The sequence below is a fragment of the Anser anser genome (genome assembly GCF_964211835.1).
Source record: "Anser anser genome assembly, chromosome: 3".
NCBI classification, from domain to species: Eukaryota; Metazoa; Chordata; class Aves; order Anseriformes; family Anatidae; genus Anser; species Anser anser.
The window spans coordinates 94,038,969-94,059,286 of NC_139722.1; the positions used below are offsets into that span (position 1 = coordinate 94,038,969).

The 20,318-nt window shown below is 39.8% G+C and overlaps 1 long non-coding RNA gene across 2 annotated transcripts; it reads left to right on the plus strand.

The window, feature by feature from the left end:
- Positions 1–4,825: 4,825 nt before the first annotated feature.
- LOC310897748 lies at positions 4,826–19,979 on the plus strand. Of its 2 annotated transcripts, none has more exons than XR_014582531.1 (4): positions 4,826–5,953; positions 8,524–8,627; positions 10,555–10,736; positions 15,746–19,979. It is a non-coding gene; the product is annotated as an uncharacterized lncRNA (long non-coding RNA). The 2 variants fall into 2 exon arrangements; XR_014582532.1 differs by having other exon boundaries at positions 10,555–10,628.
- Positions 19,980–20,318: the final 339 nt, after the last annotated feature.

The following is a 20,318-nucleotide window of genomic DNA, read 5'->3' on the forward strand; positions in this document are numbered from 1 at the left end:
TGTTGTGTGCAAGAGCAATAGTAAATGTAGAAAGTTTTTCTTTGCTTACCAAGGTCTTCTGTGCCACCAGCCATGTCGGGGTGGTTCTATATATGTTGGGAGGGATAATGAAAGGGGTCTTGGGGATGCCTTTTGGGTGTAGATCACACCTTACAGGGAAGGGAGGTGGCAAGGACTCTCAACCCCCGGATTTTTCTCATTGGTTATAGAAGGATCTTTGGTATGATATGCAGCGCCACTCTCCAAGGCCTTGTTTTCACTGTGAAATCTGTCTAATGGAACAATTAGCTACAAGTGAAAAAAGATCATTTGTCCTGCCTGTTGCTGATAGGCAAGATGCGTGGTAGATCACTTGATCATTTGGCCTATGTCCCATGCACAGGCAACGTAAAGGTGGTGGGAGAAGAGCACCTTCTGGCAGCAGCAAATTGCATGCATACCCACAAGACAGAGGCATGGCTGCTGGGTCCTGAGTCCAGTCTACTGCAGCGGCTACCCCAGGTCTCAGTAGATGTAATCCAAACTTTGCAGCCTGCTCTTCTCAAACCAAGACCAGCTCTCTCCTCTGGCACTTGCAAGTGGACCCTCAGCTGTCCTGTTCTGCAGATGTGACAGGACAGGCTTCCCCGACTTGATACAAAGTTTGCAGGCTCCAATTAGTCTGCTTCTGTCCTGTTTGTAACTTAAAGTGGAAGGGGTGGATTTCTTTTTCTTTCCTTTTTTTTTTTTTTTTTTTACAAGCCAACGATGTCATCTTTCTTTGGGGAAAATATTACTAACCTGCATGCAGTCTGATGCAGCCTGGTACAGTTCAGTGGCAAATTATTTGCCCCTGGGCAGCATTTCTGCAATCTCTGAAGGGTGGGCAGCATTTTTGTGATTCCTGAAGGATTGGCACCATCCCTGACAGCTGTGATTTGCCAGAGAGGAGGGATGAAATCTACACATGCCATGGAAAGCTGTAACCCACCTTCCCTACCTGTCTTTAGATGTGCCAGCTGTACACCCCCAGATATGCCTTCATGAGGGAGTCAGAGGCTGGGGATGCCAGACCTTTCTCACTGCTCCAGTGGGCCCATTAGCTGCTGTAATCCAATGTGCTGTGACAGCCCTTTGCCGGGCTAGCAAAGAAAATAAATACTTTTAAGAAACTGCTGCCGATCCAGGAGATGAAACTGAGAAGCTGATAATAGTGAGTGGTTATGAAAGGCATATGATGGTAATGCAGAACCTTGGCAGACTCCTCACAAAAGAAAACAGGACATTCCTGGCACACCAGGTAACACGTCGCTTCAGAGTTACTACCACTAAAAGTTGATTAACTTCTAAAACACAAACAATCCCCTCCCATGCCCCATCGTGACAACCGGATAGCAAAAAAATTCAGGTATTCAGGTGTCCTATACATTTCTTTGGGGTTTCCTATAAGTATTGAGTGATGTGTTTGATGGGGTATGACCTTTAGCTTTGGGATTTGCATTCTTTTGTTATACCTGAATTATTCCATATAGATAGTCTGGAATGAGTTATAAATTCTGTGTTCATAGAACCTAAATGTATAATTTGAGAGAAATGTCATTTAATGTTGGAAGGCTTATAAAATGGACTCTTGCTTGAAAATGGAGTTTGTGAGGAAATATAAACTGATTGGATTTAACAGCCTTGCATGATTTCAAAATCTAGATTTGAGCCTGCATGCAAAAACATTTGTCTTGGATTCATTTTGAGTTGATTTTTATTTCTTATGAATGGCATGATTTAAGAAGTTCTTTCTCAATCAGTAGACTTGAACTTAACCACAGCGATCACATCTCAGGAATTTCAGAGTTTGCCTAAAAAGTATTTTCAACAGTAGTTTTTTAAATTATCGATGTTTTGTGATTGCCTTTTCTAAGTTCAGCTAAAATTATTAAATATAGAACAGACTGGGAATTATCATGGATACAGCAGATCAAAACCCAAGGTTTTCAATGAAAAGGCAATTTTGATGTTCTGTGGTTTGATTTTCCAATAATAAACATGATAAATAAATAAAGTTAGCTAGATTGAAAATTAATTATTGTTTTTATGCTCACTAATATTTTCATTTGACTTCGGTACCAAAAAAAAAGAAAAAAAAATCCAGTCATTTACACATCCCTACTTCTGATGATGGGAGATTTCTTTCACAAAAGTATTTACTTTTTATGGTATTTTATTTATTTATGTTACTCAAAAAAAGTTTAAATTCCTTGCCTGAAAGGGAAAATATTTGGATTGGAACTGAAGTCCTCTGCTACTCTGTAGGCATGAGAGTTACCTCAGTGGGTAGGCTCTCTAGCCAGATGGCACTGAATATGCTCTGTACCCAGAGTTTTTCCAAGCAGCCCCACTGCAAAAGGGGCAACTATTGTATAAGAACTCGTCAGGGGAATGTCCCTATATATTACGGAAGTGTATTTTCACAGTGCATTGGGCTTTGTTTGAATATGGAAACTGGATCTGAAAAATTCAGGATTTTTCCTACAATAACTGTTTTGGAAAGATAACATTTTTTTCTAACAAGCTGTAATGGAAAACTTCCAACATTTTGTTTGAATTATTTGCAGTTAAGTAGGAAAAGACAATATGACATTCTTAATAAAACCAGAAAATATGTTGCTAGTAAAGATAGATATCTTACAAGTAAAATGGTAATAATCTGCAGGCATAAAAATCTGTCTCAGATAATCAAGTGTGTTCTTAAGAGATACATTTTGTTTCCTTCATTTTTCCACTATGGAAACCAACTGCTTTTTAATGTAAATGAGGATGGAATTTATATTGTAAGTCTCCACCTATTCAAGTGTGTTTGACTGCTATGTCTCTCAAAATAACTTGAAAAAACATATAGTTATTTTTGAGAGGAGGCTAAAGCTACATGGTACTTGCAGAGTGCTTCCAACTAGTTTAATACAAATTACTTTTTACTTCTTTTTATTCATCTATTATAGCATTTATATATACAAACTACTTTTTACTTCTTGTTATTCATCTATAATAGCATTTATATATTATGATATCATTACATGTGGTTTCTCCATAACATCAAAAAAAAAAAAAAAAGGCTCGCTGCCTCTGAAGAGGTTTTGCATGCTGAACCTTGCAGATTTTCAGGGTTTGTCTGCCCTTCCTTAGTGGATGAATGAGATGGTGGCCCTCGCCATGTGTTCTGGAGGCCATGTTCAGCCTTCAGGCTCATGGTGAGCTTCCTGGTCCTGCCTGTGCCAATGATGGACTGTCCTGGCCCTCCTTGGTGCAAAGATGGCAGGTGGGACCTCACCATACCTCAGGCACAGCATCACTCTGATGTACATGTTTTGACATGTGCTTCAGGCAGGCTGGGGCCTTTGGGGAGCCCACCGCCTCGGCCTGACCACACAGCTGGCCAGGCATGGTACCTGGAAGAGCTGCCACTTGCCTCCCCAACTAATCTTGATTTTTTTCTTTGTGCTCTTTTTGCAGTCTCTTGGGAAAACAAGCAAAGGGAAGACAGATGATAAAACACCCCTCTAAAAACTCTCAATATTTAATGCTATTTTTATTGCATGCATGCTACTGGAGACTTTGACACGTCATATTCTTGCCTTTTTTTGCCCAGCAACAATGTACAAATGAAACACAAAAAAATGCACAATAATATTATTGTTGACCTAATTTTATCAAGGATTGTGTACCTGTGGCATAATCCTTTGTGCTTCCTCTCGGAAACAAGTAGGAAATCAATATTTCTGAGTGTTTTAGTTAGAAATGGAGCATCAGGTACCACATGTGACAAGAAAAATGCCCATGTCAGGACTCAGAATACCCCTGTCTTTTATCTAAATCTTGCCATTGAACATGGTAAGTCTTGAGAGCCATTACTCTAGTTGCTGTTTTGGGAGACAGTCATGGTTGGTAGGTTTTGTTTTGTTTTGTTTTCTTGTTGTTGTTGCTTTCTGGAGGGGTAAACCACTACTTCTAAAAACTGAGCATCTAAGTAAATCCAAGTGCAGCAGCTTACAGAGCAACTGTGGAGAGGCTGATATTGGAGCTGTGGTTCTAAGTTTCACTCCTTTGAATGAACAATATTTGGTTGTTTCCTGAAGTCCAGCCTGGGCCTGGCTCAGTTTTCAATTTCTGATTCACCAATTTAACTCACATAGTATTTTGACTCCTCAGCAAATGCCTGTTGATGTTAATGAAAATCCTCCTATTGGCTTCGAGGGAATTTCTGTCAGCCTCCTGAGGGACTTGGACTAAAATGATTCCTGATGCCCTCAGGAGAAAGCATGTTGGAGGGAAAGATTTTCCCACCTTACCTGCCAAGCCTCAGCTACCTGTTTTTCTTTCTGTGGTAGTGGAAAAAGCTAAAGAGCCTTTGGAGATGTTTTATTGTCACTGATAGAAGCTTTTTTGCCATTTGGAGACATCAGCTTCTTTATGTCCCATGCTGAACCAACAGAGAACTTCTATACATGTATATAGTACGAATTGAGTTTGATGCCACACAGATTACAATCTGCAGGTTCTGGGAAAATTAAGACAGGCCTTATAATACAGTTTTCACTGAAAATTTATCAAAAACTTAAGTTGTAGATAACTTCACAGTAAGTAATCTTCCCTCAACAATTCATAATCAAGATAATAACATAGTATTTAAATAATAGGGCTGAGCTCTGACATAAGTTTCCCCTCCTAAAATGTTAATCACCAATGTTAACAGGAAAAAAGTGCATATTTTTATTTGTGCTTTATCAGCAAGTTAGAACTGGATTTCTTAACTTTATTTGTTATTAGTGTTTTCTAGATGATAAGAAGCTTCCTCCTTATTCTCTGCAGAAAAATTTGAAACAATTTCAAAAAATCTGGAATGTATGTGCCCAAAGCCTCATTTTTGACTGATGGTGAAATAACCCAAACTGGCAAGTTTCACTTCAATTCTTTGGTAAAGCAAGAAAAGTACAAATACTAGGCTAATTTGCAGATTTGAGCATTTAAACAGCCTTAATGCTGTACGAGTCTTATTTTACCCAAATTTCAACTGACACGCTTTTGATTTCTACCTGTAGGCTACCAACAGTTTCTGAGGGTAAAAACTAGCAAGTCAGTTCTGCTCTAGTCACTTCCACAAAGCCAGAGGCATTTGTACCTGTGAAAGGGAAAGACTGAATTTGAGTTAAAATTCCAGGAATGGTTGCAACTACACTGATAATGTATTTATAAGTTACTTTATGAGCTTCAACCTGATAATTATACAGGCTTGTTACTCTCTTATAAAAAGCTCAAAGAGCAGAGCTCCATTGCTGTCACTCCCACATCTCTTCTCTGTAAAACAATAATCCTCTTACAACACTGATTTTAGAAGACTGGCCTTGCTGTACCTCTGCTTGTTATCTGCGCTTCAACCACATGGGGTCTGCCCCAGGAGTATATTTATCTGAATAAACAATGGGCAGTTGCTTCTTCTAGCCACCCTCTTGGTCTAGGAAGTAGGTTACTATCTGTGTCCATCTTGCCCCAACAGCCGTTTTGTTTGGGGATCACTGAGAGCCTTGGTGGCATCTCATAAAGGTTCACCTGCACTGCCTCTGAGCCCTGACCCCTGGATGGCAGGGACTGTGGGGCTCAGCATGGCACAGCTGGTGCCCACTCCTGAGAGTCCCTCGGAGCAGGTGCCCACAGCTGTTGACCCTATGGCCAGACTGCCCCTTGCTGGAGAGGATCTCCAGGTGGTGGGGCAAAAGGGATGTGGGGGACAGTGGGGCCACATTGTCTCCTTTGTCTCATTGCACAGACTCAGATCTCCAGCCACTGCTCAGTTGCCCTCCAGATTCAGGCCTCTTCCACTTGTGTGTGAGTCCCTGTGGGGAGATGCTTTGGTGACACCAGCTACCACGAACTAGAGTGACTTGAGCTACAACCCAGCCACACACCTCTTCTGCCTGATGAGCAGGTATTGGTTCTGCTGGCCTGAATGACAGTAAGCTTTTGTTCTATTTTAACTGCAAGAAAAAATGTGGAAAACATCCCTCAAATTACCCATCCCTCGCACATTAACATGCCTGTGTCCTTGCAAAAAAAAAACAAGCCAAACCAATACTTCTGAAACTGCTCATTAGAGCTCTCTGTGCTGCATTGCATGGCAGCTGCAGTATTTGTGGTGAAGCGATTGACTGGCTTTTGGAGCTTGGTGATGGGATGCAAATACTTTCACCTATGGGTCATTTGTTTAAGTAATCTTGATCAAGAGTAACCCGAAGTTAGTGATTTACTGACAGTTGCCACTTAAAATGAATAGGTGACCACAGCTCTGTTCCTGATAGTTCAGCTGCCTCCTCTGAAAAGCACAACTGCTCAGATGAATGGTACCATTTCCCCTCTCAGCAGAGCTTAAAGGAACTGATAGCCCATTGTTATTTATTTATGTATGTATTATTTCCATTGTCATGGAACAGGATTCTTCAGAAATGTATATGAACCTAAAAAAGGGCTGTAGAAAACAGAGTGGATCTAATCAAAAGAACATAACAAACCACGTCCCAAATTTCAGTTGCTTGGTTTTAGGGTTCATCAAGGTTTTCACTAAACAGTCTGAGGCAAGTACAGCTGCTAAAAGGGAGAACCTTTGACACTGGTGGATGGACTGCTTATCTACCCTTCTGGGTCAGGCCTTCATGAATTTTTGGGGAAGAGAGGCAAGGATGAGTCCTAAATCAGGAAGTGTTTTTTTTTTTTTTTTCTTTTTTGTGGGACTGGTACTGATGTACTTTTCATGTTTCCAAGTACCACACCACAAAAAAAGGAGAGGATACAGAATCAGGGGTGAGGTTGACCTCAGCACAGAGACTCTGCCAGGCCCTCAGACTTACGTGGACCAACTGCTGGGCACCAGTTTAGAAGGCTTGTAGAATTGGGTACTGGGTGTCTGATATAGCTTGTCTTTAAGGTTAGTACGTATTTTAAGCATGCCCCATACCCTTTGGAGTACCTAAGTATTTTGAAAATTTAACCATTATTCATTGCCTCACTGATTTGACAGTGCAAAAGAATTGTATATGCTTGACGGTTATCAAAAGTTACTAGTGTTGAAAGGTCTATGGCTAGGCTGACTTCACTTAAACACCAAGTCCTCCAACCACAGATATGATCTCTCATGATCACAGCTGGCAAAGCAATGCTGGGCTTTATCCTTCTGTGGACAAACAGAGACAGGGAAAAATTATTCAAAAGTATTAGAATGGGAAAAACAATCAAAGGAACATGAACATTAATGATTTGATCCTAAGTGGCTAAAATATCATTCTCTTTTAACCAGTTTCATCTGGAATATTATGTGCAGTTGTAGGACTCGCTTCACCTGAAATATATTAAAATTCAAACCAGAGCTCAGAAAACAGTTTTAAAATTAATCAGGGAGAGGAGAGGTAAGACATCTATGGACAGATAACTGTCTGGCAATCATAAAAATGGCAGACTTCATGCATGAAGAAAAAAGATTTAATCTGTGACAGCAAAATTACAAAAGAAGTTTTTAGTCTTAACAGCAGAGGACTTTCAGCAACAGAAGTATTGTATTCAAACTACAAAGTATGAAGCCTGTTCAACATAGTATTTGACTGTCTTTATACAACCTGAACAGAATTTTGCAGGCCCCTAATAAACTCACAGGAGTGTAGGTACAAATGTGGGACTTGGTAGATCTTGCACCGAAAACCACACATTGGTAAGTTTCAACAGCTGATGAATAAAAAATGTTTAAGAATCTGAAATCCAGGTGTTAGGGGTGAGCATACAGAGATGAGTGATGGCCTAAGCTGTGTTTAGTCATTTAGGGATCTGAGTCCATATTCACCAGAGATGGTCCTAAGGCTGAGATCACTGATCTAATTTTACTTGTCTAGGCATCAGTCTGGAAGGAAGTATGGTCCCTAACGTAAAGTCCACTGCTTTATTTAGTAAGCCATGTAATCCTCTTGTGTAACATGAGCAATAATATCTTGTTACATACACTGTAACTAACAAATTACCAAGATTGATCTTGTAAATCCGTAGAGAGAATGACAATTTACTACCCCCCAGTAAAGCATGTATATAATCCAAGCTACAGATCCTAGGACAGAAGTAGAAAAAAGCATCATTAGGCAATTACTTCAAACGTCAGTTTCCTTTCTGCAGAGGTTGTTCTTTCTTAACATAGTTTTTCTGTAGCAATTTAGCCAAAGCCCACTAATAAATGTAGACAGCTTCTTAGGAAAACTGAAGTGTTAAGTTGCTATACAGCTGCTAGGGAAAGAAAAAAAAAAAGAAAAAAAAAAAAAAAGCTTGTGATTTCCAGTACATGATTTAATCATTTTTTTCATTCTTAACATCCACATATTTTACATGGACAATAATTCCTTACAGCCTAGAAAGAAGAGTGTTGAACAAAGCCAGATATATTCTCTGTTCTATATTTAAAAGGGATGTGTTTCTGACTCATATGGTAGAAAGATGATTCAGATTTTATATTTTTCCTTTTCATAGGGTAGAAACTGATAGTACAACAGTTTTTGTGAAGATATGATCTAATAGCATGTTTGAATTCTCAGCTGGGCCCAAAATCAGCATCAAAACAGAAGACACAATGGGTAAGAGAAAAAACATTAGTAACCAAAATAAGTCTCTTAGATGGAGATGTTTGTAATTGTATGTGCAGCTTCGCAGTCCTTGCATTGCCGTGACCCATTCCTTGACTGTGTCACCAAGCAGTGGTGCTTACAGCAGGGAAATGTGGCTTATCAAGTAAGAATCAACCCAATGTGCCATGCAACTTCCTCAGACTCTTCAGTTAATGTATTTGGATACTGAATTATACTCATGGGTTGTTAGAAGCCCAGGATGTCCTTTCTGGATTGTTCCGTCTGTGTCAGATGAACCTGTGCTGAGAGGTTGTTGTGTAAACTCCTGTCCTTTTCCAGCAGCTTCATGGGTTGTCAGCCAGGGCAGATGATAGGAACAACAATTTCTTCAGGACCATCTTTTACTGTTGTTTCCCTCTCAGGAAGCATCACAAATGCTTTACCAGGACAGAAATATGCATCCACTGCACTTGTCGAATATTAGAATGAACACAGCATTAAAAGTTTCCTTTGTGTTGGTATACTAAAATTTCATCTTGGAGTGACACAGTTTGTTCTGGTAAAAAGTCAGGAAGCCTTCCTTGCTATGGCCATGATGATAAGATATCACACCACTTTATGCTCCTTACTAATATGCTTGTATCAGCAGAGGTATCCAGTGTGTATTTGCCCTAGTTCTCTCTTTTTTTTTTCTTTTTTTTTTTTCTTTGAAAAGATGTAATGTCGCTGATAGGGCAGAAAGGGGCTTTGGGAGAAAAACCATATATGTTCAGGCTAGTCTTTTCTTAGAGAAAACAGTGGCTTTGACCTTGACCATTTCCCCACAACACTTTTGCAGGCACACAGGTAAAGACAAAATCAGAGGCTATTCAAACTAATATTAAAATTACCATTTATTTATCTATTAATTTGCTTTTGATAAGAAACTATAGCAACTCTAGAGCAGCAATTTTGTTCATGGTTAAATTCTAACTTTTCCCCTTAACTCTGACAAAGGGACAGCTCCTCTGCACAGTTCAGTTGTAGCCCTAGAATGGGCCTGCATGGGAGAATAATATATTCTAGAAGAATATATACTGGAGTTTTGTTGCTGACTCTGCCATGGAGCTCAGCCTGGTTAATTTACCTCTCTGTGCCGTTTTTCTTTCCCCATTTCTTTTCTTTTAAACCTTACATTTTTATAGTCTGGAACTCTATTTTACTATGCATTAATACAATCTCTGGTGCAATAATTTTTCACATCTAATGTTACTATGCAGGTAATGATAAATCCTTCTGCTATTACAGCCAAATTCCCAGTGACATGAAGAGGCCACCGTTAACCCCCTAAATTTTTAGCCACTGGAAACACTTCTCACCTACCTGCATCTCAGCATGGAGGCAGTAAATGGTTTCTGTTTGTTGCTTTTTTGTTTTTGTTTTTTGTGAGACACAAAATTTCCTAAACCAGCACTTGCTCTTCTGGAATTACTGAAATGGGTAAAAGTTTATAAACCTCAAGCAGAATATGTTTAGCATGAGAAAAAAAAAATAGAGAGAAATTGCTCTTAAGAGAATCATGCAAAAGTTCAATCACAGCGTGCTGACTTGACAAGTTAGATCCATGTGTGAATTTGCCGTCTAACACCATCCTAACAACATTGTCACTCCTGTCACTGATAATATAACCAAGCAAAAGATCTGGAGAGGTAAAGCACACATTTCCTAGGTCTTTAGGCTTTGATTGTTTGTTGGCGGCTGTGCAATCCTGTTAAACTCTGAGATGTAAAATACAGTTGTTTTCAAAATTCATTGCCAGTGGCGGTGACAGATGCTTTTTGGAATGACAACCAGTGAGCTGTGAAACTCATGTAGTCAAGTACTTGTCCACTTGTCCCTACTTTGTATGTTATGGGAATATGTTTACACTCACTCTGTCTCGATTTTTTTTTTCCAGCTGGATGAAGTGTTTTACAGACACAGTGTTGCGCACACTGCAGAAGGTGGTATGCTGAAGGCTGTACCCACACAGTGAGCAGTTCTTGCTTCTTTTGACTGAGGCACTCTTCTCCAAGGTTATCTATTTGTGGGACACAGCAGATTTCTGTACTAAGGGTGTTTTTTTGTCAGACTATTGAGGTAAGCGTTACAGACCTAGCATGTATAGGCATGCTCTTCGACCATGCTACCTGAAGCTGTCTGAAGTTACTCCACTGCAGTTCAGTGCACCCTCCGCATGCCCTGCTGGCGGGACATCTGCTTCTTCTGGCTGAGGGCTGTGTGCTAAATGGCCTCCTGCGGCAAGGCTCACTTTTTCACACAGACTGAGCAGCTAGTCCTAACTACACCTAGGTTTTGTGTGAAGGTACAGGCAGTTATGGGTGGTGTCTGTAGTGGATCAGTATCTCCATAGTCTGTCTTCCTAATGATGTCAGCTTTTCCCCTACATGCTGGCAGAGAAGATGTTTTTTCTACCATGGTAATTCTTCCTATCTTTCTATCCTCCTTCAACTACTATTACAATTACTGTATTTGTCTTATTCCTTATTGCATTAAGAGGACAGATTATTTTTTCTCTGACTGAAGAATTAGATCCTAAGGTGTCCTGTTATGGTAGACACATGCACATCACATATTTCCTTGTGCTTAGTACTGTTTTATTATACTCTGGGTTGTTGAAGGAACTGAGAAAATCTCTGCAACTTTTCTTCTCTGGGTTCTCTTATTCTGTACTGCTTCTCACCTTCCATTTAAAGAAAGATTAAAGAAGGGTATAAGGTAGAGGCAAATGGAGTTGTAGAACAGAGTATGTCAGTATGTGAAAAGATGTGGTCTACTTCAGCATGCTTTGACTTGCTGTAATGACTCTCAATTAGGGGCTTAGCTTTCTGTCATGTGTCTTGAATAAGGATTGAACTCAGAAACTATAGTACCACAGGGAGTATCCAAATTTAGGATAACAGTGGCTGGTCCTCTTGTAAATCTGGGATAACTCCTGTTCCAAATCCCGTTTGAGCTGACAGAGATAAAAGACAGTCGTGGGAGCTCAGTGCAGCCTCTGACTTTACTATAGACTTCCAGATCTGGGAAAATCATAGGATCTCATCTTACCTTCTTTCTTTCTTCATCCACAAAATGGGAATGAGATTTCACTACCTCAGAGGTGCACCACAGGTTTGTGTTAAAGTTAGTGAGAAGTTCGGATACTAGTAACTGAAAATTTGCATCTAAAATTGGGAGACTTTTGTGCCTGATAATATTAAGAAATAAATGTTTGTAGAGTTACAAAAAAAAAAAAAACAAAAAAAAAAACCTTTTGTACTTTTCAGTTATGTTTTCAGTTATAGACTAGCAAAATATTTGTCTAGACAGACATTATGTGGAATAATTAAGAAAAATCAAAATGGAAAGGTACTATGAAGTTGGAGAATGCTGTGTATTGCCCCATTTCAATGAAATGGTTTTGTGCTGATGATACAGTTATTCTCCTGCTGTCTCTCAAGACACACTTCCAGTAGAGTGTTTTGTTAGATTGAAAACCTCAGATAGTCCACAGAGATGAAACCTCTGTAGGCAATGGCTCTCCTCAGAAGAGGCATTTGTTTTGATACTGTGTTTGTCTATTTGCATTTCACAACTCTCTTTTTCGGCATCCTGTGCTACTCCCTCCTTTTCAGCAGCCTTTCAAGTTAATATTTAAACACCTCTAGGGAACTTTTTATATTGAAGTACAAGGAAACCCATGGCAATTGTCATGGCAGGATGTATTTGGGAGCTATCAAATGGAGGAGCTGAGCCCATCGACGTCTCCCTGGAGTGGGACCTGAGGAGAGGAGGAGGAAGAGGACAGTTTGGGCGGGCAGTTTTATGAAGTGAGAGGCGATGCTCCAGAATGGCTCCTACATGCACATATTTCCAAACCTCCAGGGAAGATCCTTGCAGTAGCCTGGCCTTCCCTCAAGCCTCATTCCATTCATTATTTTAACAGATTTTTTTCCCTTGCTGGCTCTTTTGCAACTAGATTTCAATTCAGGTCTTTTTATTTTTTTTCCTTATTTTTGTGGGTTTTGGTTGCTTTTCTTCCACCCTGATATATGCATCTATGATATCAGGACAGAAACACAAGACTAAGATTTCTTAGTTTTTTCTCTGTTTTGTATGCCAATTCTCTTAGTGAAGTAGAGAGAGAAAACCTATCTGAGTAACAAATGTAAAACCCAGGAACAAAGAATACCCTAATTTAGGCATGAAATGGGCCTCTTGGAATATGCTGTGACGTTATCTGTCTTGCACTTTGTGCCAGGTTGTATATGTGAATGGGTGTAGTGTCTGCTATTTTGCAGAGTTTTCCTAATCATAAAACAGGCTCTGATGGAGAGGAGGTGATATGCTACTTCTGTTTGGCGCTTCAGCTACTCCAGTGTCATTCCTCTGCCAGGCTGTGAACCCAAAAGTGTTGGAAGAAGGTGTCACCTGAGAAGGTGGCTGGTCCTGGCGGTGTTCTAGCTGTGCTGCTTTGTCTGGGGTGACGTGGTGCTGCAACACAGGATGTACGTGAGGAGATTCCTTTCTGAGAAATGCATCCCATGGGCTGACACTTCTGATGGAGAGGATGACAGCATGGAAAAGGATAAATAAAGGCTTTAGAAGTCAATAGAAAAATCTAGGAATTCCTCTGATAGTTCAGTTTATGGTAAAGGCAGAAGAAGTGGAAACAGGTGGTCTCAGGGAAATAATCTAAAATAAAGGCGTGTGCTTAATTGTTAATTCTGCTAATGAAAGGCAACACTACTAAACATGACCTACCTTGGCTACTCTAGGACAACATTTTGTGGAGTATTATGGCTGTATGGGATACCTAGATTCATTAATAACATCTGTTTCCATCCTTGCTTAAGGCAAGGGGTGATCAAACCCACGTGTGAGGCCCTGGCTGCCCAGGATGTGGGGAGGATCCCACTGTCCCCACCCGCCCCTGCACACACACACACACAATGGCTTGTGCACTGGAGGGTGGTGTGAGGAAGCATTGCATTCGATGGAGCCGCTGTCCTTGGAGCAAATGCAGTGTCACCAGGCTCCTCTCTCTGCGGTACAGTTCTCCCCATGGCAGCAGTGGTCTCCCTGACTGCCACCCAGCCCAGGGCACTGCCAAACACTCACATCCCCTCTTCTGGGCTCTCAGTTGGGTGGACTACATGAGCCTATGTCTGCAAGAAATTGTGGGTAGATATCTCAGACAGAAGAAAAAAAAAATCATTTTAAATTGACAAATCAGTCCAAACCACTAAGGCTATAACTCCTTTTTTTTTCTTTTTTTTTTTTTCTTCTTCTTCAAGCAGAACAGTAAAACAGACCTGTTATTGGCAGCTCATTAGTAGTGAGACAGAGGCAATATGTATCATGACATCAGAATGCTGCTTGACCCACATCTATCATTAAGTTAGAGATCCTTATTCTTGGACCTTTTCAAATGCCTATAAGACACGCAGAGTGTAGAACTCTGTGGCATAAATAAGATACAGATTTTCTACTTTTTGATGTGTTTAGCACATTTTTGTTACTTCCTTTAATACCACAGACCTTACATTCTTCAAGCATTAGGAGAACAAAAGGCTAACATGAGAAAAAGGAAAAAAAAAGTATTCAATAAAAAGTATCGTTCTGTTCACCTACTTAACATTTAAAATTTAACCTCTTTCTTAAAGGAAGACAGAATGAATACTGCAGCTGAGTAACTTCAGATATAAAAAGTTCCTTCATTAAATCAGTTGTTCTTTAATTCATAATAGAACTTAAATAAAGAATGACTTATAGGCAGCTGTTTCTAATATTGAGTCCCCACCACACATGAAAGGAACATTATTCTTACAGCAGCCTCTCTACCCTTGGGTGTTATCAGCCGAACATGTTTTGAACCCACCTAATGCATTTGAGGTAGCTTGGGTTTATTTTTCTTTCAATAAAATAAATGGTTTTGTAATTAAATTTCTGCACTGACTGTGCTTAATGGCTACATTGACAAGTGCTAATGTATGGGAAGAGAATGAGTTTGAAATGAAACATGCTGTTTTCCAATCTGCAAGCAATTTTGCACTGGAGCAATCAAAATCTTGTGCCAGTGAAACATTTTCATTAATCTGCTAACTTAGCGCACACTGCCCACTCAGCAGCACAAGGACACTTTTTTTTTTTTTTAAAAAACAAAAATATCATGAAGTGAGCCGTTGTTTGAAACCATTTTGTGGTCTCTGGCAGCAGGGCCTGTGGAAATTCGCTGACTTTACACCATGAAATGTTGCAGCTGTCTCAAAAGAGACTGGCTGCTTCAATGTTTCAGTTCTTGGCAATAATTCAGCTTTCAAATCTGTCTCTTTTTTCCCCTTAGCTAAATTTATTTTTGAATAAATCTTCTCATAGAAAATTGAGAGCAGCTATTACATATTTGGACTTCATTTATGAAAACCACTTCAAGTCATCAAGAAGTGCATCAATCCAGCTCTAATGTTTACAATACTTTCATGACTGGGAAACTAAACAATACTGTATTTCCCCCATTATCTTAATTTAGGTAGCACTGCATTTAAACATGAATGTGATTTTTTTCTTTCTTTCTTTATTGCCAGACAAACAACAAAACTGCAGATTTGCTTTGTGTAACTTGCTGCAAGCTCTGTGCTGGATCTGGCCACTAGAGGGTTGACTTACCAACAGCTGTACTTCGCAGCCAGAACAGCAGCGCTCTTTTGTCAGAGAAAAGGCTTAGCAAAGAGCAAGATGAATCTGCAACACCTTAGGCAGGCCATATAGGATTCCTGCTTTAAAAAAAAAAAAAAAAAAAAAAAAAAACCACGTACCAAAGGATTATATTTGGGGCGGTATTGGAGTGGGGATGGTTATAGTAGAGCTATTTTTATTCCCTGAGGAAAATGTACTAGAAGTAGCCCAGAACAAATAAACCTCTGGACCGTCTTTAACACTGTGTGCCTCAAGTCAGTTAGTATCCAGGATCACAGTGATACAGTGTTTGCTTCAGCATGTGCTCCTTCATCTAGGACAGATCACTGCTCAGCGTTTCAGTCCTTTTGTTGTGTGCACTGCTTGGAGTAAGAGAACTGAAATGAACTAAAATGTTCCTTTTATTGCAGAGAATAATGGAGGATGAAATATTGTCCTGGAGCAGACTTCTCCCATCCAGCAAGAAATTGTACCTCAGGGGATGGATCACTACAAGATGGGACATGGCCAACCAAATGTCATGCAGTGAGAAGTGTGTGATGAAATGATGAGGATTAAGCAATATTGGTGATGTTATAGCTTGTAATAATTATTCTCATGATGCTTTTCCATACATACTAAGTAAACAGAATTTTTTCATTTGAGAGTTAGAGTTAGTGTCAGAACCCATTAGCCAAGCCCTAAAGCCAGGTTAACATCCAATATGAGAACCTACTGCATCTTTACTTTTTAAAGAGTGGTAATATTTAAATGGATTAAGATTATTTGGGGCCTTTTTCATTCCTGTGTCTCCAACATGGCATCTGCACTGTATGATGGGGAAGTGGCAAGGAGAACAGCTCATTGTTTTGTATTTTATGGCAGTTGGGTACTTTGTACAAGGAACTATGCAAAATAACCGTTAGAAATCTCTTTCACTCTGAAGTTTTTAGCTGCAGTGGAGAAGACACCGAGGCACCAACTACCATGGAATGAGGTCCCCAGTGTCACCTACCAATGCCTCCTCTGATCTACAGAGTGGGAAGAGCAGCCAAGGCAGAGGTACTTTGAAATGGCCCTCCTGAGCGTCCTTCAGGCAGGCTCATTGCTTCTGGTCCACCAGCACTCACGCTGGACTCTTCAGCTTAAATGCAGGGCTACACAGAACAGACATTTAAGTATATCAAGAGATCACCTTTTACTGCTATGTCTCGTCTTCGTTACCTGATGAATTCTAAGGTAATTCAAAATTAATTTCTAGCTACTAAAGGATGGGTTGATACACAGGTAAAAGAAAAATGAAATGATTTCCTCTCCTGCAGAGCAATTGTGTATGAAGAAAAAGCACCATTGGAAAGCAGGAAAAGCCACACAGGTGTTCTGTTATACATGGATTACATCCACAGTTTGTGAGTAGCTCTGAAAAGAGCTGCCAACTCTGTAGCAATGGTCAAAGTTGAATGGCTGTTATGAAGAATATTATAGCCTGTTTTGGAATATACAGAATATACAGTCTGTTTTGTGAAGGAATAAAAGAGGGAAGACTTTAGGTATTAATAATCTATACCTTTCACTTTGCACATCAGCAAGTATATTCCTCACCCTGTTGTGAATAAGCAAATAGAGGCCTTGACATTTCTAAACATTTTTATTACAGAAAGTCTACTTGTAAATCTGCAGTTGAATTCCTGGTATTATTGAGGCAACTGGTGTTTATTTCTTTGCATTACTTATATTAGCAATATTCTAAGGTGGAATAAATTGTAGGAGGGGACATTTAGAGGGCTGTAGAAGCAGTTTAGCAATCAGACTGCAGACTCCAGTGGGGATGTGAGACACTTACTCAACAGCAAGAGAAGGCAGGATGCCCTCAGTGATCACAATAAGTGTGCTGTGTCTGGTGCAAGCACAAAGGATATTATGGACTGAGTGGGACCCTGAAGAAACACCTCTCTGAGGTGTTAGCTGAGGACAAAGGGGATGTACATACTCCACCAGAGCTAGCAGAAGAAATCAGCATACAGGAATGTAGCAGGTACCCAGCAGCAAATTGTACAGGTAAAGATAAGTGAGTTGTGAAGGACAAGGAGGTCAGCAGGGCCAAGTCATTGCTTTGGTGCACGGGAGGAGTAGTGAAGGCCAGAGAAGTACCTCTAAGTGGGTAGGGGAATATGAAGGGAATTAGGGGTTCTTCACAGAGAAAACCATTTCCAGGAAGAATGGCTTCTGTGCCCATGATGAAGGAAGACTCAGTCTCTCTTTTCTTTTAGCTCAAGAGTCACTTTAGTGGTAGAAATATAGCAACTTTCAAGTGTCAGGTTTACTCTCAACACCAAATTACACAGAGCATACAGGTTGGTTAAGTTATAAAATAAAAGAAAACAACATCCCCAGATGCTTTTAGGAAGGAGTGTATTCTTGGCAACATAGATTGCACCTCAACAGCCACTTTGAGCTTCTTGGTATATACAATTTAGAATTTTCATACAACCAATTGTTTCAAAACCATCTACCTATGAGTTAGCAATTATGAGAAAAGCACAAGAGGTCTACAGCAATATTTCAAGGTGCTACACATTGAGAATTGCTGATGATACTGCCGTTAAGAGACAATGAATTTTGAAATAAAATACATCTGCAGTGGGCCAGACAGAAGCAAAGGATTTATTTTTAATGACAAAGCTTTTGTTTTACTGGCCTTGATACTAATGTGATTGTTCTTTCAGACTTCATGCATCTAAGCACTGTATCAAAGCCGCAGTTTGAATCATCTACAGTTACAAAGAGGGTTGCGCAAAGGAAGTGCTAATTTCTAACAGTCCAGCTCCTTAACTGGTTGAAAACAAGACTTAAAAACAGTTGTCCGAGAAAACTAAAGTTACTATGTAATAACGCCTGCAGGGGTCCCATGACTGTTGCATAACTTAGAACAAGTCTGGCACTTCTTGAGGTAAGTCTCAGTAAAGAACACAAAACGATCACATCTGCTGATATGCATGCCTGAGAGTGCTGCAGTGTGATCTGGACTGGGTTTATGCCTCTCTTTAAGATCACAGGCCCCCCAAAAGAAAATTTTGTCCATCTAGTATAGCCCTTGGCAAAGTTTAGTTTTGTATCAGGCATATCCATGTACCACAGCAGACATCTTAAATAATCTTTATATTGGGTTGGTGTCTCTCCCATGGGTATTGTAAAGTACTACAATTATCAATGAATCTTGGACTGACTTTCCAGATTTATGACATCATCTTCTATCAGAAAATAGAAGTCCCTAACACGAAAAATGTGTTACCAGTGATTGCAAGAAGTCTAACACTCTGGAGATTTTTACACACGGACTGAAGGATCTGTGGTTATGAAGAGTCATGCTTCACATACTTTTTCTCCGTATGTAATAACGTTATATTTTCATAATTAGGCTCTCAAAAATCCGCGTATGTACAAACAGTGCGTCTTCCACCTTCTTATAGTAACTGTTTGAAGATAACTCTTTGAAGATAACTGTTCTTTTTACAGATACCTTATTTGGTAACTCTTGATCATTTCATGATTGAGGGAAATAGATCTGCATTTTGCAGAGAGAATACATTTTCTTTTAACTTTTCTCCGTTCACACAATCTGGTGAATCAACTGATGTTGATTCAACAACAAAGTCAATTAAAGTTTAAGTTGTAGGTTTTTGTCATATCCGTGAGAGCACTGTAAGAAACAATGTTGCACAAGCCACCCATGTTTTCTACACGTAAGTTGTCAGACTAAACATACTCTCTTTTAAAAAGTTTCCAGCTAGCTTTTCAAATGAATCTGCCTTCAGCTTCTAAGCATGTCATTATTTCATAATAATGCAATTTATGGACTAGCATCATAACAGTGTTGCCTAAGATGTTGATTTTGTTGATTAGACTTCATCTCTTGTTGCAGTACAAACACATACAATATAATTTAAGCTAACATTCTTCTTTATCATTGTCATAAATCATTAAATTTTTCATAGTTTATCTCATATTTTGTTACCTACATGAAGTCTTTCATTCACAAGAGGAGGTAGCTTTGCAGAAGCACCTCTGCAGAAGCTTATGGACAGACTCCTGCAAGTTCTAGGGTCAGATTGGGAAAAAGCAGAGATGCTTATTTGAAATCTAAAGAACGGGAGATTTAAATTGGCTTTCATGGACTAGAGGCAAGAATTGACTGCTGGATATTGAATGAAAGAGGGACGGGAGGAGACTGTATACAGCCTTTAAAATGAATACAGCTGGAGAAACCCAAAGAGGAATGCAAAGACAGAAACTATATACTTAGTGAAAGCCTTATAACAGCTTCATGAGGTAAGCCAGTCTTTGGCAAAGCTAAAGGAAAGGATTTTGCAATGTTCAAAATACAAAGCCTGGGGGCATGGACAAGGAGTTTAGCTGTGTGGGTGCACCATATAAGGATGTACCCCAGAGAATATCATCCCAGTGCATTTATTAAAATATACAAATAATTACTGCCATCTTACTAACACTTTCTCTGCTCATCTTGAGATCAGATTGTGTTGTTGTCAAGTTACTTACTTGGATAAATTTACTGCTATCTCATGTTATATGCCATAGTTGGCACATCATTCTGGTGTCCTCAGAGCACTGCTTCATGACTGGCTTGATGTGAGGGTGTGAGGTGGGGGGTGGGGGGATCAGTGGTACCACATGGGTAGAAGCCACTCAGACCCGAATATGCAATTGCTAGACTGTCAATGAGCATCTTGCTTCTAAACTGCTGTTACCCAAATATTGTAGCTCAATAGACCAAGCAGCTGTGCTTCCTTTCGGCAGGAGGACGCTGGCAGCTGAACCTATTTCATTCCCATCTCCCACTCAGACATATTCTTAATGCAAAATCACTCCATTCATTTTGGGGTATATCCCACAGAATTGTAATTTCAACCTCCTTAAAATTCAGTTTAGTTCTGGTGTATGGGAACTATGCAAATGCTATTTTGGGGACTAGAAAGTGAATTATTT